Below are 26,196 nucleotides of genomic sequence, written 5' to 3' on the forward strand. Positions count from 1 at the left end.
TATTTATCTATCTGTCCAAAATGTGTAACATAGGTACTGAGAAATGTTTGCTTTTGAAAATTTCGTCTTCAGTGTTGGCCAAGTTCAACGTGGAAGTCCAAAGCAGCACATGAAAGAGGCCATCTAGATTTCCGTGAGGTCTCATGCATTAACTTCCAAACCAGTGCTTTTTGTTAAAGTTTCCGTGTGTGCCTTTGATCTAAACCAGAGCACTATTATGCAAAACACACATATTTAAAATTACACAGTAAATTAAGGCTGGAGGGGCCCATCTATTCCCATTCCTCGCTCGAAGCAGGACCGATTATGAACTTTGATCAGGTTGCTCAGCTTCATCCAGCCAGATTTTGAAAATCTCCAAGAATGGAGAGTTTTTGAGTTCTCTGCTTTCAGATTCCAGGACTGGGCCAGACTTGTGGAAAATGTTATCTTTGTATCCCAATTGAATTTCCTGTGACGCAGCTTGCTGCCATTGCCTCTTGTCTTTCTGATGTACACATCTGGTAAGCATTGGGCTCTGTCCTCTCCACAACTCTTTTTTAGTTAGCTGAAGACAGCAATTAATTCATCCTTAGACATCTCTTCTAACCAAAACCAACCTCCTATCATTTCCTCTAGTCTTCTAGGTATTGATAAAATACTGATAAAATAGTGAATTTTATACCAAGAAAACAGACTTACAGAGCCTGCAAATGAGTAAATAATTATCAGTGTAAATAAAGGGAAGGCTGGGAATTAATAGGTATTTTGCATTGAACCAGAACAGAGGGAAAAGTGACAAAAAAAGAATATTGGCCAAAATGTGAAACATGACTTTTTGTCCTGTTTCATTTAGAGCTACCTCTTTCTCTTAGTCTTGTTTTCATTTTAGCTTAGACTATTTTTAAAATGAGAAAATGTTCTTTTGAAAGAAAAATTCATACTTTAAAGCTTTTGGCATTCCTGAATATTTTTCTTTATTGCAAAGAAGTTTTTTCAGCCTATATGGATTTTCCAGTCTGTCTTCTATTTAAAACTGCTGGTCAGCAGTTTGACTCAAATTCATGAACATTTTCCTTTAGTTCTATTTTTATCAATTCACTATTAATTGATTTTGCTGCATGCTGAACTTTAAGAAGCATTTTATAGCTCCCAAAAGGTGAATAGACCTAACCATTCCATTAAAAAAAAAAAAAAAGGAAAATGTAGCAAGTCACAGATGTTTAATTCTAGATATTTTTCAAAGCATACCCGTGATAATGAACTGATACGACAAAGATGCTGCAGACTGTGCACCAAACTTCTGAGCAGCATCCTTGCTTTCTACCTGCAATGCCTATTGCTTCTATATGTCCTTGTCTTCTTTTTTTCCGTTTTATTTTTGAGTCTCTGAAATTATACAAAATACTCAGTCGCCTAGTCTAAAGACCACCTTTTATGATACTTAGTTTTATTACATGTCATTCATGGAGAGCATTCAACAATTGCTGTCCCATTTTTACTGTGTCTAAAATAGACATTCTATTTCCTGCATTAAAATTATACTCTCAAATCCTCTCATGAAGTGTGGGATATTCTTTGGGGAATTATACTGAGCAATAATAAGAAAATATTCTCAGGATATCAGCAGTCTGTGTGCATTAGAGAAGAAATAACAGATGCTTAAAAATCTTTACAAGACAATGGACTCCTATTAAAATCCAAGGTGATGCAATTAAGCAGATGCCAAAGTGCCTCTAACAGTTACATGCAATTCCTAATGCTGATGTCTGGATAGTTGCTTTAACTATTTGTTTTTATGGTGAACATTTTTTTCTCAAAGTTCTCTGGGATAAATCCTTCTAAAATACATCATGTCTTGCAAGAGCACTTGAACAGTAATGGAAAGACTTTTTAAAAGGCCAATAGATGGTTCATTTATTCAGCGGGGCACAGATGACATTCTTAGTGCTCCTCACTGGGTGTGAGTGTTTTCCCCGACATTTTGAACCTTTACTCCAGTTACTGCATGTATGTGTTGCATCTTGCTTTTGTCTGAGTTGCAATGCAAATTCTTCAGGGCAAAACTGTATCTTTTTTGATGTATCCTTACAGTTTTATAGGGTCTGGTATGCTGGAGTCCTGTTCTGATGCACTGTGGGACATCGCTGCATTGTTGCTTTTAGTAACTGTTTTAAAACCTGAATGCATCAGACTGGCTGGGAAAAGCATAAAAGAGGCTCCGTCTGCTCCATATGTTAGCAAAGAACAACATTCTGAGATAAAGAAAGAACATTTGACTTGGTGTACTCTGTCTTTGGCTCTTCCTTAGAGATCTCTTATCTGTCTTGACTGCTAAGAAGTACTTGGCGCATTTCCAGCCTGGTTGGGTTGTCTGTGTGAGCCTGAAAAAAAAAAAACAACTTGCAGAAATCTAATGAGCTCTTGGAACTGTCTTCTTCTGAAGGTGAGAACTAGAGTGTTTAATTCTCAGAAAAGAGAAGATGCTGTGGTGCTGGAGAAGGGCAGATTTGGACGAGCAAGAATAATCAGACTTACAGTGTCAGGAAATAATCTGGGGTGACAAAGAAAAACCAAAACAAAAAACAACCCTTTCATCTGGTCCCTGAGCTCCCTTCATTATCCTCAGCCACGGCAGCAACTTGCAGTCCACTGGGGTATAGGGGAGAGTGAACGCTTCATTAGTAGTAACGATGACTCTAAAAGTGGCTTATTGCCTTATATTATCTGGTATCATGATTAGTTACATTGCATTTTGCCACAGACTGGGAGCTCTGTATGTGGTTGTTAACATGCTGCAGTAAAGCATTTGAAACAGGATGTCCAAGATTGCATCCATTTGATTTGTTCTACTGTGAGAACATCAACATCTTTATCCAGCACTGATGAATGATGCATGTCACTTGGAAAGCTTTTCACCACGGTGTCCAGTGGAAAGTACTACAGGCCTTAAAGTAACATTGTCAGCCAGAAGTCAGTGGAAAAGCTCAGACTACTTTCAAAGGCTGCAGAAGTGCAAAGGGAATGAAATGGGCAGAAATATGACTGCTTAAGGGACCCCTGGATTGTCCAAGTTCTTCACCTGCTTGTTATCTGTATGGTGCAGTAAGTTACCATCATGGGAACCCACTCAGATGTGCCATGTACAGTCAGAACAACAAGACAGTTCCTGCCTCAGAGACCTTACTTTATTCGTGATAAATCTTGTTAGTGATCTTCTATCCCTTCTAGGAGGTCTGACAATATGTACTGAACATGTAATTATAGAATCATAGAATCATTAAGGTTGAAAAAGACTTCTAAGATCATTTAGTCCAAGTGTCTACGTACCACCAATAGTACCCACTAAATCATGTCTCTGTACTGTATCTACCTTTTCTTTAAACACCTCCAGGGATGGTGACTCCATCCATTTCCAATGCCTGACCATTCTTTCTGAGAATAAATGTTTTCTCATATCCAGCCTGAACCTTCCCTGGAAAAATGTGAGGCCATTCCTTCTTGTCCTGTTGCTGTTATGTGGGAGAAGAGGCTGATCCCCACCTCTCCACATCCTCCTTTCTGATCTTTGCAGAGAGTGATGATGTCTCCCTTGAGCCTCCTCTTCTACGGACTGAACAATCCCAGTTTCTTCACCTGCTCCCCGTAAGATTTGTGTTCCAAACCCATCACCAGTTTAGTTGCCCTTCTCTGCACATGCTCCAGCACCTCAATGTCTTTCTTGTAGCGAGGGACCCAAAACTGAACACAGCATTGGAGGTGTGGCCTCACCAGAGCTAAGGACAGGGGGATGGTCACCTCCCTGGTCCTGCTGGCTACCCCATTTCTGTTACAATCCAGAATGCCACTGACCTTCTTGGCCACTTGGGCACACCACTGGCTCTCTCGTTCAGCTGAGTGCCAACCAATTCCCACAGATCCTTTTCCTCCACAGAGCTTACCATCTCAAGCCTATAGCGTTGCCTGGGGGTATTGTGGACAAAGTGCAGGATGTTGAGTTTGATCCCATTGGCCTCAGCCCAGCGATCCAGTCTGTCCAGATCCTCTGAAGGGTCTTCCTACCCTCAGGCACATTGACACCTCCTCCTGGGTTGGTGCCATCTGCAAATTTACTGAGGGTGCACTCAATTCCCACATCCAGATCATCAGAAAGATATTAATCAGGGATTTAATAAGGATATTAAACCCCCAGTACTGATGCACTGGGGAACACCACTAGTGACCAGTAACCAATTGCATCTGTCTTCATCCACCACCGCTCTCTAGGGCCAGCCCTTCAGCCAGCCTTTTATTCAGCAAAAAGGATACTTGATCATGGCATCCAAGGTCACAGACGCAGCATGCAGAAAGCTGGGGCCCTGTGCACTGCAGCCAATCCTCTTACCTGGGTACTTGGTTGTTTCTTTCAGAAATGGTCACCATGCCCTTCAGCCTTTTGAATTCCTCTCTCAATTTCAACACCTCAGCAGCTTTTGAAATTTGGTCTTGTGATAGCAAGTGGAAGGAATTAAAGACAAATTACTCAGATAACACGGAATTTAAATAGTCCTTAATGGAGAGCTTGCCAAAACTGTGAAATCATGTCATGAAGAAAAGTGTCACAAATGATCCCATTAGCTCAACATGGTGCTTTGTGTTGGCATATGCCTGGGAATTGAAGCTCAAACATCAAGAAACTGGGCTATGGAGAGGCAGGAGCAAGTTCCAAGTGAGTCTCAAAAGGCTATTTTTTTAAGCGTGGTCTCAATGCTGCCAGCTGAGAGGGGGAGGGAGCAATGTTGAATGTGGGAAATAAAAATACATCTCCCTACATTTGAAGTATATTTGCATAGTTTGGATTATGTCTTCCTGACACCAGCCTGGGAGAGCGAAATCAATTTTTGATCCTTAATAAAAGAAAGAAGGAAAATATTTTGAACGTCAGGTTTTTTTTTTTCTTTCTGATTTTGTTCCTCCTGACACTAATTAGCTGCAGCATGCAAGACAGAGCAACTATTGCACAGAACTGCTATTTTTGGGCACTAGGCAGCAGCACCGCAGAACTCTCTTTGCACTCACATGAACCCGACAGGAATAGGCAAGGGCAGATTGAAAAAAAAGATGAAAGAAAATAGCTTAGAGAGTTTGGGGGGGGGGGTGGGAGGGGGTGGGGGGGTGAGGGTGGAGAGGTGGGAAGGGTGAAAAAACTTGGGTTTTGACCACTCAGGAAAAGTTTGGTGCCTGGGAACCTTTGCCACAAGAGAGCAATGGAAGCCTTTAAGTACACATATCACCCACTTAGTTTAAAAGACTTCCTTGTCTATCACTGAATAACGTGGGCTGTTCTTTCATATTTGTTCTAAATCCAGGCTAAAGAGACTGAAGATCAGTTGTGGAAACTTTAGTAAGGCTCTCTAGAAATTATACCCCCAGTACACATGAAATATTTTAAATATTTGAGTCCTTTTTCCTTTTTAACTAGTTAGAAAACAGGCATTTTTATAAGATGTTAGAGACTTTACGAGCATTTTTCAGGGAGCAGTGAGTCAGTACAAGCTATAAATCCACTAAACCACAGTGTTTTGCACATGACTAAGTTTCTCCTGTTCTGATACATATTTTATATTTTCACCTGCTCTCGTGGAAATTGGCTTTGTCACTACAGACTTCAGTGGGTAATAACTCCTGTTCTAACCATGACCGTTAAAATCCAAAAATAGTGGATGACAAACTGTCTATCAGTAGCGCGCCCCTGAGACCAATGTGGTGCTCTTCAAAATGATGAGCAAAATGATGGGCAATTCCTGTGATTGGATCTCTCAGGAAAACTCCTGCATGGCCATGGACACAGTGGGATCTGCACTTGCTGATGCTTGCTGCTACCTGCCCACAGATCTGCTTGCACATCTTAGCATGTCTAGCCAGTAGTTCATGATGCGCTTACACTCCTAATGTGCTTTTCAGCTCTCTTCATACCAGAAGAGGCGTGAAAGTACTCGAGGTTCATTTTTAAGACAACATGTAAGAAAGAGAGAAGCATCTCTACAGTGTGTTGTTGTGGTGAGTTACTGCCTCATACATCCCATTCTGTGAAGAAAAGAGAGAATGGGCAACTTTCCTGAGGGAACTGGTAAAGACAGTAAAGTGAAGTGAAATATGGCAGCTGCCATACACATCTTGGCCATCAAACACCAAAGTTTCTTGCACTGTATTAGCAGTAAATGTGCCATCAAAGCAGATCAGTGAAATGGGAGGAAAAGATGATGTTCATGTGGTTTAGAGATACCCAGCCCTCAGCCTGGTCATCGTATATAGTCCACAAAGACATACATCCCATATTGCTTAGGGAATCTTGAAATAAGTGGTAGCGGGGAATACTCAGATTTCTCTAGCAAGTATTAATTTCTGTTTCATCTCTTCTAGCTCCTCATTTAGTCTTTATTCCTCAGCTTCCTCATTCACAGAGATTTTCAATCTCTTCCTTTAAATTCTTATCTAAACTCAGCTTTTTATTTACATGTCTTTTCCTAGACATTTTTTCACTATTTCAGCTGTATCTGGTTACTAGTCAAACCCATCTCACTTTCTCCCCTCCTTCCTACCAACGTATTCGTTCAGTCTTAAGATCCTCTAGATCCCTGCTATGAATAGTCCCATCTCACTGCTTATGGTACTTTTGGCAACCTGTTCTAAATTTCCTTTCTTGTGCTACCTTGCTATGTTATGCCATGCAACCCACACCACGGCATTCCTGCCCTGAGCAACTCCCCTTTTCTCTCTCCCATCACCAGCACGACCCAGTGTTGTGGCTGCTGACAGTACATCCTTTCTTTCAGATCCCATGCCCAGACTTTGTCCAACAACAACAAAGCTCGGAGCCAGAAACGTGGGGGAAGTCGTGTACACTCAGATGCTGGAGCCTGTCAAGTGGATGGAGTCTTGGAGAGTTTAATTCAAAACTGAGACTTCTACTGAAAACATATGTTATGCACAGGCTCCAAGTTTTATAGTGTGGCCAAATTTTGGTCAAATTTCGTGAGGGTAGCAAGAAGTTAATCTCCAATAAACAGGCCACCCAGCTTGCAAAAAGGATGTCCCTGCACCAAAGGATGAGTGCACTACAGCAATTTAGAGAAAAGCCTACAAAAAATGCTTAATGCAATCAAGACAATGCATTTTTTCTTCCTCTCATTTGTGTTTTCAGAAACAGCTGAAAGCTTTACACTGAGGTTTTCCAGAATTGTGTCCTGAGGCAAATATCCAGTGTGGAAAATTCCAGTCTGAACAATTAATACATGGTAACAGTATATGCAACAAAAAGCAAGGCCATGATTTGGGAAGTGTGGGGTAGGAGTCCAAGCAGCCCAATTTCAATCCACTCATACTAACCAGGCTGCTTACCACTGCTCACACAAGGCCAGCAAAGGCAGCGTTGATTCTAACATTTCTCTCCATTCATTTGCATCATGGACATATGAATTCTCACTGGAATAATTTCAAATGCATTATGAAGCACAGCCAAATAACAGTTTTCTGTGAAAATCTCGGAGAAATTTACTGCAAAAGTCAATTTGTATGCAACATATATGTGTGTAACAGCAGCCATCTGTATTATTAATAACATTACAGGAACATTGGGTTTGTTTCCCTTTTAGAATGTTTTGTCACCAAGTTTAAGTTACATACTTTTTTACTTACATTTGAAAAAAAAAAAAAGGAGAAGACTGAGGCCCTTTTCTCTTTGAATGTGCAGTATTGCTGTATGCTATTAACACTGTTTCTGGCAAATACTTGCAGAGTGGATAGAGGAGGATTGTTCAGTCAAAATGCTATGAACACAAACATGTTTTTAGTGGGGTTTATGAGCTAAAATGAGAACAGTGTGGGATCTTGTATAGACAAATGGTCAGGGCTTAAACCAAATCTCCAATTCTCTTCCATTGGATTACTCTGTGACTCATTTCCCCTCTGGTAAATAACATATGAAAGTCTCATTATGTCACATTAAGTTTCACTTCCTCAGATTCTTCCGGAGTCCTATCAGTTCAGTTTTCCTGTGTTTGGCCACCTGACCAATTCATAACAGCCTCATCAGTGCTAGCAAACGTCCATCCAGCAGATGGCAGATACTGCTCATCCAATGTAACCCCGACACCCTGCTCAGGATGTCAGCTCTGGAACTTGGAACACAAACAAAACAAGAGCTAAATCTTCAATGTACACGCGTTTCAAAATGATCTTGATTAAAGCATAGTTAAAGTTTGGCATATTTATGTTTTTAGGTAGCACAGAATTCCTAGATGTGTGTTTCTCTTCATGATTTCTTGGAAAAAATACATGAAGCAAAGATCTAGTCGTTGAAAACAAACTTTTCTTAGTAGGTCTTGTTTATGGCATTTGAGTGCAAACGTTTCCTGTTACTGAATCACATGAATTGCCACTGATAATGTAAATTAAGATCTGAATTCTTTCAGACCAGAATTCAATTGGGTGTTCTTTCTTAACGGGGGCAACTCAGACAAGCCTGACTAATATATAGCAAATTTAAAACCCTGATGTGCTTTACTGTAGATCTTGAAAGCGAGTCTATTTTTACTGCCATTCTTCCTACTGTACTCATTAATTCTCTCTCTCCCTTATTTAAGTCCAGAAAGTCAGAGGAGTTACAATGAAGTTCACCTCATGGTGTAAGAAGCTGACAGAGAACTCTAATTTCAATAGCTTGTTTCATTGTATTATTCCTTGTCTGTCCATTGCTTAAGAAAAATCTTCCAGCTGGAGAAAGGCAGGACAAAAGAAATAGTAGGAGATAGCTAGATATCTGCAGTCAAAGTTATGTGACCTCTCTTGTATACTCTGAATTATTTTTCATATCTGAGCTGTTGAATCAAAGCCTATCTTCTATAAGAATTGTATCCAATTTCCTTTCTGTACATTAGACTTTTATTCAGGAGACATTCAGCTGAGAAAACCAGAACTATTCTTGCTTGGTGTCCTGGGCGTAGTATGCTAACAAAACTGTAATAGTATCATAATTTTTTGATTGTTTGTTTGTTTGCTATCTGGATATTGTTGCATGGTCATCTAGGAGGCCATTTCATTCCAGTCTTCCATTTTAAGTTTTCTTCATTGATGTTTCTGATCTTGTCTTCAGAAGGACACCTGTCAGAGAATGTCCAGCTTCTGAAAAGACAGAGGTAATTCCTAGGCAGTATCATCATCCTTGAACAGAAATGTTACACTGATGCTTACCATAAATATTGAAGTACTCCATGAACACGTAGAAATAAACAGATCTGGAAATTCTTAATTCTGATAAAAAATTTCTTGGCAAAACTAGATAATAGCAGATGATGTTTTATTTATATTATTACTATTGCTGTTACAACTATGTGGATAGAAGTTCCACTTCTAAGTGTTGAACCATTTCAACCACCAAAAATAACCACAAAGCAACTGTGAAGGACTTTTCCATTGAGCATCCAGCATAAAATTGAATGACACAGCAGCTTTTTGTGTTGAAGGAAATTTAATCAGAATAACAGTTTGCTTTGGAAATAAAGGTATTTCCTACGAGATATATGTCAAAGGCTAAGAATTGGAGCCATGAACAAGTCCTGTTTTCTCCTGCTTTGTAGCTAGCAGGGATGAATATCTCCAGGGTAACATTTCACACTTTTCAAAGTCCTACTTTCAGGCCAGTGTGAAATATGACATGAAGTGTTTAGTAATGCCTGCCATCAGTATGTAACGTTGAACTGTTAGACTTCAAAGATGGACAGGAAGACAAACAGTGTTTCTATTCTAGGTTATTTGTGCAGTCAGATGAGGGACTCAGGTGGCATGGAATGTATTGTTGGTCTTCTTGCATCACACAGTTTCTTGTGCAATATGATTTTTGTTAAGAATTGGCAGCAAATGACAATCTGTCATAAAATGCCTTCTCAGGAGCCAGAATACTTGCAAAATATTTTCTTCATTCTATGCATACTGTATTGCTGTGTCATTGCTCTGATAAGGATCATGAGGCTTGTTTGGGTTTTGGTCTGGTTTATTAAGAGCTAATTGTTATGTGCTCCTTACTTTTCGTGTGTCTGGAAGGAAAGACAAAGGAGGGGAAAAAGATAAATGCCTGAGCCCTTCTTATCTTCCCTTCTTCCCTCTTCATTGCTGTAGGTATTGGCTGTCTGAAACATAAATGTTTTCATGTATAAAGTAAAACAACAATCCTCTCCTTAGAATCTTGATTTTAGGGGAGGTAGTTTTTCTCTCTTCTAGAATGAAAACATATAAACCTGATGTGGCATAAATAGTGCTATATGTAACACATTAATCATTCCTCCTCTATTCATCTATACAGACAGAGGCATGAAAGAATAAAGCAGAAAAATAGTGGTAAGAAAGAGGAACTACTGAGGTTTAAATCTGATTTAGCACTGCTGGCAGTTCTACTCTGTGGGATTACAATCAGCATTACTTTACATAAATTTACTTACACTATCTGATTTTTGAAAGTAACTTGGAAATAGGTTGTGTCCTGGACTTTTGATTTAGGCGTGGGATCTCCTAAGCACAAAGTTTCTCTATCTCTGCATTGCTGGTACTTTATGTACACTATTACACCAGGTTGAGTAGTGGGGAAAGAGCAATCTGAGCCCTGCTGTGATTTAGCATGAAGTGTGAGTAATGCAGACTGAATCCAGTCGGATGTAGTGGGAGAAAGAGTGCTCTTGTTGCAGTATCCAAGTTTGCACAGAGATGGGCTTGAGTTTCTCAGCCGTTCTGCAAAGCACTGCAATCGTCAGATAACCGCATTCCCTTCCATTGGTAGCTCCCATGGGAGATAGGCAGCTGAAACCTTTGAAGGTCTGTGTCTATAGTGTCAACATCTTGGTTTCTCAGAATCTTCCCTGGATTCTCTGTGCAATTACCAAGCTCTTCTTCTTAATATTTAATTTTGTTTGAATCTTTAAGACTGTAGCTCCTTGTAGTTACTGCGTTGTGCAAGCAGCTCTATAAACATTTGTTGTTATTATTTAAAGTTTTTCTTTCTCCTTTTCCATTTGGTCTTCTCCCGGATTAGACTGCGAGTCTCTTAGGGCAGGGACAGCATCTAGCTGAATTTCTGTAGGGCCTACAAGCAGCTTCATAGGTTTCTATAGCTGTGTATATATATGACTGAAGATGTAGACAAATGGACCCATGTTCCTGCTAGGGGCCAAGTGCTCCCATCACTTTCTACAAGAGCTTATAACAATGAGTCCTCCCAGCACCCTCACAAAGGAGACCTTCAGAAGAACCCTGAGCCAGAAGCACAACAGCACCATTACTTCACTGATGAGACAACACAATTAATCATAGTGTGGAAAAGCTTGTTTGGTGAACCCAAACGTCAGTCGGAAGGTCCTGAGCCTTCATGGAGGTGGCTTTCATCTCTACTCATCCCAGCAAGGCTGTGCATTCCTGTCACAGCAGAAGATCCCTGACACTGCTGCTGGGAAATCCTTTCTTATCCTGCCAGATTGTCTGGGAGAAAGGTGTCGGTGAGAAGTGGTTTGTTTGTAAGCTGAGAAGTTGGAGAACCAGCATTAGTCCCAAAGTGCTGAAGGTTTCTGCATAGCCTGATGGCCTGAATCAGAGGCTCGTCACAACTGCAGCTCACAGGGAGCTGGATCAGGAGGTCAACTTAGCAGAAAACCAGCACTGGAAAATATGAACAGTTGGGTGCTGGTTTAGCTTTCCAGCCAGGTTCATTGTTGAATAACAGAGAGAATCAGTGCAAGAAAATGTTTGAGAGAAATTTGAAAGGTGTGAGAGGAAGGTTTCCTTGCCCTTTTAAGCAGCAGCTGGCCAGATGTGCTGCACAGATGCTGAGGCAGTGGAGAAGCTGAAGCACCATCTGTCACTCTACAGGGGACTCCATTTGTCTGGAACACAGGGATTGTAACTTCCGGTCCTGCTCAGCCTGCCCCTTAAACCAGGCAGCAGGAAAACTTGTCCACTCCGTATATACAGGCAACACACAGCTTTTACCTCAGTGTGAGAAAAATAGCCCTAAATTGTGTTCTTTTGCATCTGCTATATGTAGATTTACAAATCTATATCTCCTGCCACCTGTGCTTGTCTGAGAGTCTGGTGAAACTGGCACTGGAATTCTCTTCCTAGAAGGGAAAGACATGTGGGCTCATTCCTTTAGCAAATGGGGTGGCTAACATTCAAAGTTATGTCTACCATTAGTGGCTGGGACACTAGTAAGTATGAATGTATCTTTAACCTTCCAACAGCAAACATGGTGGAAATGGGCACTTCCAGAAATCCTTGTGGGGAATTATAGGCTCTCTTAAAATGAGCTGAGGGGAGAGAAATAAAACTGTGCTTGAAGAATCATGACACAAAGAAAACCAAATAAACTCATAGTCTACTGAAAATACACATGCTGGTCCCCATGTTGGATGCAACCAAAGGATGCCACCAGTACCCAAAAGAACTTTCTCACCACTCTGGAGGTGGTGCCCTCCTACAGGCTCTGAAAACAGCCTGCCTGGGCCTTTGGAGTCAGCAGCTGTGCTCCTGACACTCACAGCTCTGTTTAGATTGCAGGAGGAATACTGAGAACTATATTTGGTATTCAGTGTTTCCCTATTAATAGAGTAGCCTAAATGGCCACAACTCTACACAACCGTACTACTACTGTTTCCTGATCTACTGATAGTATTCATACTTTCTTTCATTTCCAGGATCCTCCAGCACCAATTCCTGTGTGCTTCATCATCCTCCTGTCTCTCTCTTTCTTCACTTTTTTGATCCCAGAACTCCAGCTTCTCCTTATGCAAGTGAGAGCAAAATTATAAAAACGAGATATTTGTTTCTATCTAAACTCTGTTTTCAAAGATAATATTCATTGCTTCAGTGCAAAACAAACCAACCAAACAAATAAAAAACCCAACCACCTTTAATACTGTAAACCTTTTAAAATAGTTCAGCGCCTGACACTGAATCTATTTTCATTCAAACTTAGGCTATGCGCATAGGGGTGGAGTAGTGTTCTTGTACACAGAGTTTGTAGCATAAACAAAGAGAAACAAACACCAGTGGGACAAGCACAAACCACAGCACAGTCCAAAGTAACTCTGCTTCATACTCCATTTTGTAATCCTTAACTTTTTGTTTTTATCTTGTTTCTAAATTCACTTATTCAGTCTACAAGTGCTTACACTTTTCATAGCTTTCCACATGGAAGATGTGACTGAAATTTGGGAGCTGAGGCACTGATCCTTTGACACTTAACACTGGGTATTGAGGAGGTCCCCAGGATTTGCAAAAAGTGCATATTTTTACAGGACTCTGACCCTAAAATGTAGGAGCTTCAGCATAGGGCATGTGTTCCATTTGTTTTGAAAATGCTATGGTGTTGTGCAGTTAAATAGAAGTGATGTGTGATAGCGGTCATAGCATTGCTATTCATGAAGTAATCGTGGTCATATTTTCCTTAGAAAGTTGTATTTACCAGTACCCCTCATTACATTGTGCTGTAACTTCTGATTGTGTTCTCAAGATGATACCCCATGTAAGAAGCGTTCAGAGCCTTTTTTCATTCTTTACATAGTGGCAGTGAATTTTGGCAACTCCAAAGAGGCAGAACCGGTACCTAGAAAGCATTAGAAAGGCCAGCATTACCTACACAGACATGCCATTGCATGAAGGCCTGGGTTGTCTTTGTTCTGTAAGTTATGAGCTCATGTGTCAACATGGGAAAACAGATGTTTAAATGAAAAAAATAAAGAAAATGCAGAAGGAGGAATACATCCAAGTTCCTTTGGCATTTGTTCAGGTGTTTCATGGACTGAGCTAATGGTGATCCCGTGGACTGGCTGATTATCATTGGAGACAGATGGTCTTGTTGTAACTGTAAAAAGAAAAAAACAGTCTTACTCTATGCATACGTCTTTAATTCACAGCTGTGCTTAGTTAAAATAGTCTTTCGCTGTTTATTGTGAGAAGAAGTTAATTGACAGAATGCACTTAATCATTTTCTGTGGAAGAAAAAGTTGTGTCATCACATTAATAGAAAACGATCAGATCTCTTCTTTTCCACTATCAGGACAAAAGGCCTGACTTGGGCTCTGCCCCTCAGATGATCCTCCGCAAACCAGCAGCACCTCCTGCACATTCAGTGCAGACATTATGCTCAGTCTTCAAAGCTCTGTAAAATCATTTCATATTTTGTCCATTGATGAACCCCTTCCAGACCCAGCTTTCACTTACCCTTGAAGGAAGAGTTGCCATGATTATTCTTTTGCTTCAAGAGATGCATCCTTTTGTCACCTTCTTTTCCTCCAGCTGATCCTGTGTTACTAGCTCCTAGTAACTTCATAGCCCATGGTGCGACGTGCCATGTCTCTGTCTATGAATCCAACGTATTCCTAAAGAGTCAATTTTAATAGGCATGTTATTTTCTTATTATCTTCCCATGGACTATTTTTCATTTGTTGCCTGAAGCTGCTATCTTGTAGGATGGTTCACATATTTGCTTTCACTGACTGGAATGTAAAGTATTCGGTTAGATACCAAATATTACTTTTTCTTCTCTTGCTCTCAGCTATAAAGAGCAAACAGAACTTTCTATCTCAAGGAATCACTTTTATTGTGACTTTGGGACCCCGTTTTGCCAGTTCCTGGTCCTCTTACACTTCTCTCAAACAACATTCAGGTAGTATCTCTCTATGTTCCATGGAATATTTTGCTAGAGATTTATATTAAAGCCATCACTTAGATTTCAGTCTTTAGACTGTAGAGTTTAGTGCTGCAAACATTGCTGAGTTTTTTGAAAGCTGTGAATCTGCCTGCTGCAAAGGATTGTTAATTGCCTGTGCTATCTTAAAGTTTATGCTGAGGAATTGCTTAGGTACATTTACCAAATGTAATAATAGAATAATCTGATAAGGCCTCTCTCGCTGAACTGTTTGCCAAAAGATGTGTTTATAGTATTACTTCAACATTCTTTCATTTTATTAATTCATTACTAAGTCATTTTTACCCAATACAATTCATCTTGACCTTAAAATGAAATGGAAACAAATGGTGCCAGAAATAAAAGTCAACGAGGGAAGGATGATACATGGCTTTCATCCATTTGTCCAGAGAAACAAGATTAAGGGCTAGGTCTTCAGCTGTGCTAAAGATGTGCTCAGCCCAGCTGAGAGGGGTGGGGGAGCATGGTTGTGAGCTGCCTTGTCTCTTCTTCCTGGGAAAATACAGTTTCCAGACAAACTGGGAGTTAACATTTATTAGACCAGCCCTGCACAGACAGAACACACCACCATGCCTACTAGAAACACACTGGTCTTGCAGCTTTCCAATTTCTTCTTTTTGGTTTGTGTCTGCAGCTTGAGAACATCCCTTTCATTTTTGCCAGCATCTGACCAGCTTCATCTCCTGGCAGCTGTCAGTGCCAAGATGGCCCTTCTCCTCTGGATCTGGGGCAGAAAGCCAGAAGCTGGCAAAGATTTGGTTTAAAATGAGAGTAATGATAACTGATTTACCAGCTACATCTAAATTGTCTTCAGGGCCATGTCCACAAGGTCTCTTCCTCTCTGTCTGCCCAAAGCCTTTTAGAGAATTGTTCCCAGCTGGTATACAATTGTTTTAAAACTTGGTACTTGTTATCCTTGAGCACAGTGGTTCTTATCAATAGGTATTTGTGATGAACAGCCCAATGCCATCACCCAGAAAGCGTCTGAATTCACACTGCAGTTTCTATTTGGAGAGGTGGCAGCGATAAATGTTGGAGCACCTTTCCTATGAGAAAAGGCTGTGGAAGCCAGACTTGTTTAGCCTATAGAAGAGAAGGCTCTGAGGAGACTTCACTGTGTCCTTCTAATACTAGAAGAGAGCTTATAAGCAGGAAACTGATAATTTACATGGGCAGATAGTGATAGAACAAGAAGGAATGGTTTTAAGCAGAAAGAGGGGAGTTTTAGGTTAGATAATAGGAGGAAATGTTTTATTCAGAGGGTGGTAGTACTTGCTGCCCAGGGAAGCTGTGGATGTCCCATCCCTCGAGGCATTCAAGGCCAGGGTGGATGGGGTCCTGGGCACTGATCAAGTGGGAGGTGTCTCTGCCCATGGAAGGGTGGGTTGGAACTCCTTGGGGTGCTTTTCAATCCATTCTATGATTCTGTGATTAGAAAACCAGACAGGATTGGACAATCTAGTCAGCCGGGATGTGTGCTGGGTGGAAGCCTTCTTTCAGTTCAAACCTGGAGTGTAGTTCCTTCAGAATATCTGGAATGGTGAACTAAGAAATGCCAAAGTTGCAAAAAATCTCTGCTTCACCCTCCTACCAGGGAATAAAGGCTGGCCAACAGGGTGCTCCAGCCTGCTGGGAGAGAAGATGTTCCTCTTCTGTTGCCATAGATAATCCAGCACACAAAGACTGTATTGAGGATGTGATTAGTTCTTAAGTGCTCAACGATGTAAAGCACTGAAAAGCTACTCAAACACCAGTGTGAAAGGATTTATTCCCAGATGGCAGAGAATGAAGAAATAAAGTGCTAATCATCATCTAAGGATGAAATCCATCTTATCTCAAGAAGAAAAAGTAAAGAGCTTTATGGAAAATGCCCTCGTGTGACAAGGCTATGGGATTCAAAAGAAAGCTGTGGATTTCTCTATGCTACTTACTCTCTTTCAGCTCTTCCTTTTTTAAAGTGGAATTGTACAGTTTCAGCTACTCCTGGAGACTCTCTAGCCACAGGATGAATAGGAGTTGTGTTTCAATCTAAATGATCTCATATAATAAACTACTAAAAGCTGGTTTTAATAAAAGAATTAGAGAGAAAGAGGCTGCTGACAGACAACTTGATGAACCTTCTCAAATTTCTTTTACAATATTGATTTGGTTCCAGTTTCTCATTTACAACATTTACTTGTTGTATACATAAACTATTTCTGAAACAGTTGAAGTCTTCCAGTTAGCCACACAACTCAAATGCAAATTCCAGAGCTCTGTTTTCAGCAAGAACATTGTAGTAGATAGGAAAAACAGTGATGTCAGAGATTTAATATGACAAGAAGGAATAGCACACAAATAAAGTTTGAAGAACTTTGGCAAGACTGCAGTTAGTAGTACCACCAAAGAAGCCAGCCCTGTACATAAAACAGAAGCAGTCAGAGCTGTTGGATCTGGTTTATTGACACTAGAGATATGCATCACCTGTGAGCATGAAGAAGTGGATATGCATAAGATAGGCAACCTTTCCATGATAAATAGAGAAGAAGATCTTCAAAGAAAATGTAAAAAAGGATAAGCAGGAGATGTTTTTTTTTTTTTTTTTTTCCTTGGTAGGTAGGTTATTGTCCTTCCAACCTTTGGCGATCATAATTCAGACAACTGCAGTGTAAGTGGCAAAGGCACCTGAAGGCATCTCTCTGTAACAGGACATCACTCAAGGAATGTGGTTCTGCTCTTTCTAGGGCATCGTGGCATATTTAATTTTTAATAGTGAGCTGTGGGTGAGACAAAGAGAGAGAATCAGAACTACCTTCAGTGTTCAAGGGAAATATTTATTTTTAATTAACAAATGCTATTTATTAAAGTAGCTGGTAATGGGATTCAGATTGATAATAAAGCTGGAATAATATTCAGTTTTTATATTGACTGGAAAATGGGAAAGGCATCTGTGCAAGATCAGTTTGCAGCTAGATCTTAATTATGGACCATGAGTGCTAACCTTTCCGTGTTCTACTTCAGTGTTAAAATGGAGTGTTATTTCCCAAACACTTCAAATAGGGTAACAGAGCTGCAAATGAAATTAGCAATGTTCTTATATAATCTCATTGAATGATACCTCAGAGATTTCAAGGAAGATGCTTGGAAACTGTTCCATTATTGTCTACATATACATGTTAATTGAACTTTTATTTGCTTAGAAAACAAAATGAAAAACGTTGGCTTAAGATAAAGGATCAAATTAACTACTCCCCTGAGGAAGATTTTTCCTTAAGCAACTTTATTAAGCCTAGAAATAACAGCATTTTTGACAAGCTAATGTCAAAAAAAGGCACACACAGACAGATTCCTGAGGCACAGGAGCATGGAGAGCTGACATGCTGGAGGAGTACTGTGGTATTGGTATTGGCAGTGTTGTAGTCCCATAAATTCAATGATACTAAAATTTAATAAAAATACTTTTTTTCCCCCTGTGAAGTTATTATCTGTCCATCAAGAGCATGTTTTACTCTCACAGTTCTTGGGATGACAATAGCAGCAGTTAATTAACAAACCATCAGCATGAATAAAGTATTTCTGCCCAAACAACAGCCATTCGTTTCATGGCTTTTACAACATCCTATGAGCCAACTTCATTTTATGTAAATCTACAGGGCTTGCACCAGGACTAGAGCTTGGTCTTGTGTTTTCCACTTTTTCAGTTGGCTGCCAGGCAGTAGGCAGCAGGCAGTAAGCACTGCAGAATGGACACAGCAGTTGTGGATCCAACTCAACTGGCGGTGCGCGTGCGTAACTCCCACAGTTGTTGGAAACTTGACCTGACTGGAGTGGTCTATGTAACCTCTCCCAGCTACAGAAGTGGAATTTTAGCTTTAAGCCATCTTGGAAAGAAAACAAAACCTACACCAACCAAAGAACAACCTAAGAAGAATAATTGCATGCTAGCAACAAACTGATCACAGGAGAATTTCTTGCATAAAATAGATGCAGTCTTTGGAATCTCATTGTTCCAAATCTGCTCTCCACAATGGATGCAGTTAAAGCAAAAACCTTCAACAGTATTTCAGAAAATCTATGGATTTCTTCTCTCCACTTGATATTTTAAGACTGAGAAAGTGGGGAGCAGTTGCTGGAAATTTGGAATGGCATGGCCATAAGACACTCAGTAAGCGGGTTCATCTACACAGCAAAGAACAAATCCATAAGAGATACGCATCTGTGTGCTGAAAGCAGAGGGCATGTCAGCGTGGCACTGCACTTGTGCAGCTACTGTGCCCTGGCTCCAAGCTAGGTCACTGCCGCTGGCACAAGGCATCTCGCTCTGCAGAGCAGAGTAGACATAAACCTGAGAGCACAGCAGAACTCCTGACCAGATTTTTATGACCATGGGCTGATGTTCAGGAAAACACTCTAAAGGAAACTTCAGGTTCTGTTTCAGCAACACTGGAGACAAATATTTTGCTTGACCCAAAAGGTGTCTTGGGCACACACTCATAAAGCCTCTACCTTTCCATATAGAAAAAAAGCCCTCACAAATTAAGAGGAGATAAGTATGCTGAACTGATTGAAAAAAAACAAAACAACAAACCAACCAACAAATCGTGGCTTCATATTTTGGGTTTGAGTCCTACATTTTTTTTTGTTGGTTTAATACATCAATTAGATGAGGGTTAAGAGGTTCTTACTGGAACTGCTGAATATCTTGTGTTACAGCTCTGGAAAAGTTCCTTGTTTGTTTGCCACTGTTTCCAGCTCAATATTATGGTGTGACAGATGGATTCAATAACAGAAGTTGGCAATCAAGAGATGTGAACCATGGAGTGTGGGGGACTTAACTATTACCATGGCTTGTGAGGGACAATATTATTTCTTATACGTCAGTAGCTTTTCTAGGGGGCAGGAATTGGTTACCTGGCTTAAAAGATGCACCTCTATTTTTTCTGGCCTCACTGTTGTTGGGAGTGATTTACCTTCTCAGTCCTCTTGGAAGCTGGAGAATGGCTATAGGTTTACAGCTTAATCTTCTGGTCACTCATCTCAGTGTGTGGGAGAAGGATGGGGGGGGGAGGCATCCCATCCCATCCAATGTGCAAGCTGCTTCTACCTAATGCTCTTGTGTCATGATTGTTCAGTCATCCTGGGCCTGACCTCCTTTGTATGCTTCTGGATGATTTTAGGCCTTTCTCTTCCCTGGCTGGAAGCTTATAGCTGCTGGTGACGTCAGCCTGTATGTGCTCTCTGTTCTTGTGAATTGCCTGAACTGTTCCAGCCTCAGCTGCAAAAGAAGTCAAATCTTCAGGACTGTACCTGTATGAACCCAGCACTCCCAGCACCGCCTGGGACTCTGCAGCTGCAGTGGGGAAACAGCTCAGGGCTCCAGCTGGTCTGTGTTCCACATCTCTGAGCCATCACAGGACTAGAATAAGAGGATGTTTTTAAGCCACTTGTCTCTAAAAATAATATTGTTTTCTTAACAAAACAGAATCAGTTTACTGAACTCTCATGTACTTTCTGTGCAGGACATGATCAAGAAACGTGTTTTCATGTATCACCTACTTTTTCTTACCAAAGAGGGCATTTTAGTTCTTCAGCTTCATTCTGTGTCACCCGAGAAGCTGTTACCACCTCAGCAGTGTGCAGCCCCCAGGAGCAGAACTAAAACAACATTTATTTTCTTTAGAAAGAGTAGCTGCTGAGGCTACTTTAAAGAAAATAGTCTCTGAAGTTCTGGAAGGGAAAGGTCAACATCTAATTTAGATGAGCTTGTGATCCTTATAGAAGCCTGTTTCTGTTCCATAGTCTTTTATTTTCAGCCAAATTTGATGCAGTTACAAAGTCCCTGCAGAAACACTCTTGCTATTTTTTGTTGTTGAGATACTGACTATCGAACTGTTCCTTTTGACTTTGACGTGAACAAGCAAAAATTTCAGCTAGCACAGCAAACTCTCTGTGTGAAGCTCATCTGATCTGTGTTGTGCTGCTGCATGTTATGTGATGTGATTATCAAAAATCTGCAGAACCACTGAGCACTGATTCACTGTTGACTAGGAATAATATGTACAAAAACGGTACAAAGACATTCCAGGGTCTGTGAATTGATTCCTCTTATTACAGTGTGGATGCAGACTGCTTAGAGGATAGCATTCTTCTAACAGTCAGCTCTCCCTTTTACATGAGTTATCTCATCTGCAGGTTACATATGCCAGTACAGAGGCACCTTGGCTGGCTCCTTGCTCTGTGAAGCCACAGTGTGATTAGGATGGCAGCATGCATCTCACGTGCCTGGTGCTGGTACTGATCTTGCAAGCCTTACAAACTGAGCCTTGAACTGCAGTGAGAACTGACTATGTCATCGTGTAAAGGTGGTCAAACCATTAAGGACTGTCTGTAAAGAGTGTTATCATAAGAGTCTAGAAATTCTGGACACAGCATTTGCATGAACAGTTCTGCAGTCTGGTGTCCTGAGTAAACTCACTGGGCTTGTATATAGTGACCCTCGCATCCCCTGTAGTGAGTCTGATGTCACCATACCTGAGCTATGAGTCCTGGAGGTCCTGCATGTGCAAAGCAGACCCGCTGTACCCAATGTGTTAAGTTTTGATGAATACAGAGATCAACAGCACATTGGGCCTGAAGTAGATGTTATATTTATTTAACATAGTTTCTGTGGGCACTTGCCATCAAACAGTAGTTTATACTTTTTCCTGAGTTCCATTCCATCTTCAAACCAGTTAATAGTATTTCTCTTGTGAAATATGATGATATTAGTATCCAATTGTATGAGCCCATATTCTTTAGAAGAGGTGAAGGAAGAGAGGTATTATTTGGAGGGAGGATAACTTGGGCATCAGCTCAGGATAGGTGCCCAAAACATCTTGAAAGTCCAGTGCAGGACTTGGAGTTCAAAGTCACAAAGGCATGTGTATATATATGCCCATAGGAGAGACAGAATCATGCTGCTCTCCAGAAGCAGGCAGAGAGCTACTAAATGACACACAGGAAGTCAAGTGATAGGAGGACTCAGGTGTACTTTCACAGCTTAACTTGGTCACTTGTACTGGGAGAAGACATGGAAAGCAGATGAGTCGGGCTGCTCCACTCTACCAGATTTTCTGGAACTAAAAAAGTATTTTTAAGTTAGAAAATCTTCAGGCCACATTTGCTAGATGGAGGCATTAAAGCCATCATTTCTTCAATTTTCTTGCTCATGGCTCTTTCCTGAAAGCACTGACCCCTTTATTCATTAGCTTGTTCACCACTGATCGAGTGGTCATAACTGGCTGGTTGTTTCATTCCATTGCCACAGCCTCTTCTGCAGACGTCTTGCTGTAGGAGTCTGGATTTACCCTGGAAGAAACTGGCTAAGAGCTAGCATGAATTTAAATGTGTATTCCTTGAGATGCAGTGAAACAGCAAGCAAAAAATTAAAAGCACTTTCACATAAGCTGTAGCAATATCAGCTGCTAACATTCCAGAACCCTTCACTTCTCCAGTCAAAGGTGCCTGCTTAAATTGCTAATTAGCTTTCTCTTGTTATAATTTTTCTGACTTAAAAACTCTGCATGAAAGCATTTTTCAGGCCTGTTCTAGTTGCCATAGCATCCATCACTGCACGCTCCTGCTTGTCTTCTGCCCATTTCATTATCAACTATAGCCATAATGTTCTGACAAAAAGAATAGTTTTGAATGAAACACAGAATACAAAATAAGAAGGCCTTAATAAAGGCTCAAATAAATCCCTTATCTGGCAGCATACTGAAAGTATCTTGATTCCTGGCACAGCAAGTATGCTGTGGAGTTCACTCTTCATTAAAAAGCACAGGCAACCACAGTACCAGGATGTGGGCAGTCTTAAAGTCTAATGCGTACATTTATGCAGATACAGTCTTCTGGGAACCAGCTTGTTTTAATCATAAAAGAACCCTTCAAGTAAATTTAATGAGGAGTTAGTTGAGGAATTTATTCTGAAACTTTAAACTACGTGTAAATTCCTGAGGATCAAATTAAGTTGAAGGTAAATAATATTCAGAATGGTGTTTCAGTCAAGGCTGCCTAAAAGCTGGAGACACAAAGATCCTGCTAAGAGAACATTTCTTTTCCAGTTAGAGACTTCTTTAAGGAGCCCAGACAGATGCCATATGCTGATGGTAAAACAACATCTTTCACAATGTGACATTTGGAGCCTGCTCAAGAGATCAGTCATTTTTGTCTTTTCTAAGGTTGCCACCTTTAAAATAAATGCCAAACAGTTATGAACTAGAAAAAGAGTAATTGCCGATAGTTATAGGTGTCATCAGTGATGAAACATCCCTAAGCAGATGTTTTGCTTTACATGGAGGGAAGTTCAGGATAAAAAATCCACAACACTGTGCAAAGGACAGCTGTGTCAAGGATGCTTTGAAAAATATTTTCTCATGGATTGTGATAATTTGCCTTCTTGAAGACAGCAGGATCTTGCTTAGAGCTCTTCTTGTCTAGATGAAGTGGTGCTTGATTTCCATTCTTTGTACATTTGAAAAGAATGGTGAACTTGAGATATTTGTTTAATAATTTATTTATTGGGTCCCTTTATTTATTGGATGATCTGAAGTATAATTATAGGTATGCTAGTGGAAAAAAAACACACACGTGCTTTCACATGAGCACAGTACCTTTTGTTTGCCTCTCATTTATCTGCATATGGTGGATTACCCCCCTGGATGGCATTAGCAATATACATTGCCTGGTGTTTCCCAGCTGGACATTGTTATTTAAAGCACAATTTTAAAACAAATAAATATTTGCTAGTTGTGTCATGAATGCAGGATACAGATTTTATGCATATCTGATTGGAAAATATATGGAACATATATGGTCTTAGTCTTATCTTTTCATGAATATTTTTGCAGTGTTCAGAAGCTTCTCAAACATATTAGAGGGAAAAAAAAAAAAAAAAAAAAAAAAAGATGCCTCCAAATAAAAAATCTTTCAAACACACCAGGGAAACTTGTATAAGAAATAACACAGAATCTGTAAACCAGTCTTTACAGGGCTAAAGTCCTACTTTCAGAGTAAATGTAATGAGAAGGTAGCAGTGTGGGAAAGAAGAACCACAGAAGGAGAAAGCGTTGGCTCAAGCAGATGTTCATGTTGTGATCCCATGGAAAATAGTCTGAATAATTGCTTCCTTTATTTTGTCTGGAATCTTGCAAATTCTTATACAGGTAAGCAATTTTATACGCGTGAATAGTTCCTATTCAAGACACAAATCTGTTACGAAAGGATAAATACAGATATAAGTCTATAAGATTGCCACCTTAAACTGCATGAACTTGTTTTTGTTTTGTGTGTCACTTCACACACTAGTGAGCAACAATAAAAAAATCTTTAAGGAAAAATATGAGGAAAATCACACCACTTGATTTGGGAGGGTGTGGATTCGTGGAATAATTAGAGTTGGAAGGGACCCTTAAAGGTCATCTAGTCCAAATCCCCTGCAATGAGCAGGGACACCTATAGCTAGAGCAGGTTGCTTGGAGATCCTCCAGCCTGACCTTCAATGCTTCCAAGGACAGGGCATCTACCACTTCTCTAGGCAACGTTACAGTACTTCACCATCTTCACCACTCTTATGGTAAAAAAAACCTTTTTCCTTATATCCAATCTAATCTCTCCTCTGTTCATTTTAAACCATTTCCCCTTGTCCTATCACCACAAACCTTGTTAAATGCTGTTCCTTTCCTTCTTACAGCCCCCCTTTAGATACTGAAAGGCTGCTACCAGGTCACCTCAGAACCTTCTCATCTCCAGGCTCAACAGCCCCAGCTCTCTTAGCCTGTCCTCATAGTGAATATGTTCCAACCCTTGGATCATTTCTGTGGCCCTCCTCTGGATACTCTTCAACGATCCATGTCTCTCCTGAACTGAGGACTCCACATCTGGGCCCTGTTCTCCAGAATAAATCCAGGAAGCAGAGTTCTAACAAAGAGGGAGAGCCTTGCAGAAATGCATGACTGGAAGGGATGATGAGGAAATACTGGTTTGCAAAAAACAGAAAAGTGGGACTTATAGTGTAATGAATGCTTGAGGTACAGAAAGGTTCTAATATGGATCTAAGCACTGCATTGAGATCAACAAGATGAGCGTCACGATTCTGAGTGCTCCTATAGTAAAAGACAGTCAAAAGGAAGATAATTAAAGTGCAATAGAAATACTTGTGGAATAAAAAGGTCTAAAGAATATACTACGTTTCCGGAGAAGGCAGGCATCAGATGATCAGATCTAGTTATGAAACAGAGATAGCTTTTCCCACTGAGAGCTTTGAGCTTTTGTCAGAAAATCAAATAACATGGATAAAAAAGCTCACAGATGAATGGTAGTGCTTTTCCAACCAAAATAATGATATATATGTTGTTATTTATTTATTTTTAAGAAATAAAATCAATCCCCAAACACTTTAACTTAGGTTGAAACACGACAAGAATGTTTAATTTGTTGTATGCTGAAATCCAAAGGAACGCAGGTGACAACTATGCCAGAAAAATCACATCCTGAATGGCTATGACATGCTACCTGGTTCTCAGAAACTTTTATTTGCAAAAGAGGAACACAGAGCTGGTCATGACGACAGTGAAGTTTCTGTTCCCAGCTGGCTTCCTGCTACAATCTCAGGGAGGGCTGAATTCCTGGTGTCTGGCTAATGAGAATAACCTCCCAAGTAATGACACCTGCAACGCACAAAAAACCCTCAGGTGGCAAATGATGACTTTTTCTAGTATTCCTTCCCACTCGATGAGTGATACGCCAATTATGAAGGTCTGGTTTAGAGAACTCCCCCTGCAACTAGAGTGGCTTACTTGGGGGCAGCCCTGGTGGTGCTGTCTCTAGCAACCTGTCCCCCCTCATTGCCTGCATGAATCTCCAACTCACCTAGAAGTTACTGGACTGCTGCCAGCATTACCCTGACAAATTAAATAAAATCAAATTTGAATACTGATTTACATTAGCATGCTACAGTGTAACAACAGGAGTTCCTCTGTTGCTTCACCAAGAACTGACATTTTGCTGAGTGTCCCTACGAGATGGATGAGTAGGAGGGCTCATAGCTGAACTCCCACAGCATCCCAAAGCAAACTGTTCCAGAATCTGAACTCGATTCTCATGGAGGATGGCTTCCTGCTTTTGAGTGAATCTTGCAAAGCCTCTTCCATTCTTCTTTTTCACAGTTACTTTTTTCACAGGTACTGTAAGAATTAGTTATTTAATAGAAATGCAACGTTCAGAATGTGCTGTTCTTTCAGTCTTTGCGGTAATTCAAAGATTGCCCATGCTGAGATTTTTCAGTGGATTTTTATTTATGAGGTTGGTTTTGTGGCACTAAAACCTTACTGCTGCATCTTGTATTGGGAGCAACAAAATGGTGAATATTTGAGAAAAGCAGCTGGAGAAACTCTCTCACTCTTTGAACCAAACCATTAGAATAATAGCCATTTTTTCTTTTTGGTTGTCGTTTATATCCATTTATGGTC

The sequence above is a fragment of the Centrocercus urophasianus genome, unplaced genomic scaffold (genome assembly GCF_019232065.1).
Source record: "Centrocercus urophasianus isolate 14NV4802_14NV808 unplaced genomic scaffold, USGS_Curo_1.0 seq_11, whole genome shotgun sequence".
NCBI lineage: Eukaryota > Metazoa > Chordata > Aves > Galliformes > Phasianidae > Centrocercus > Centrocercus urophasianus.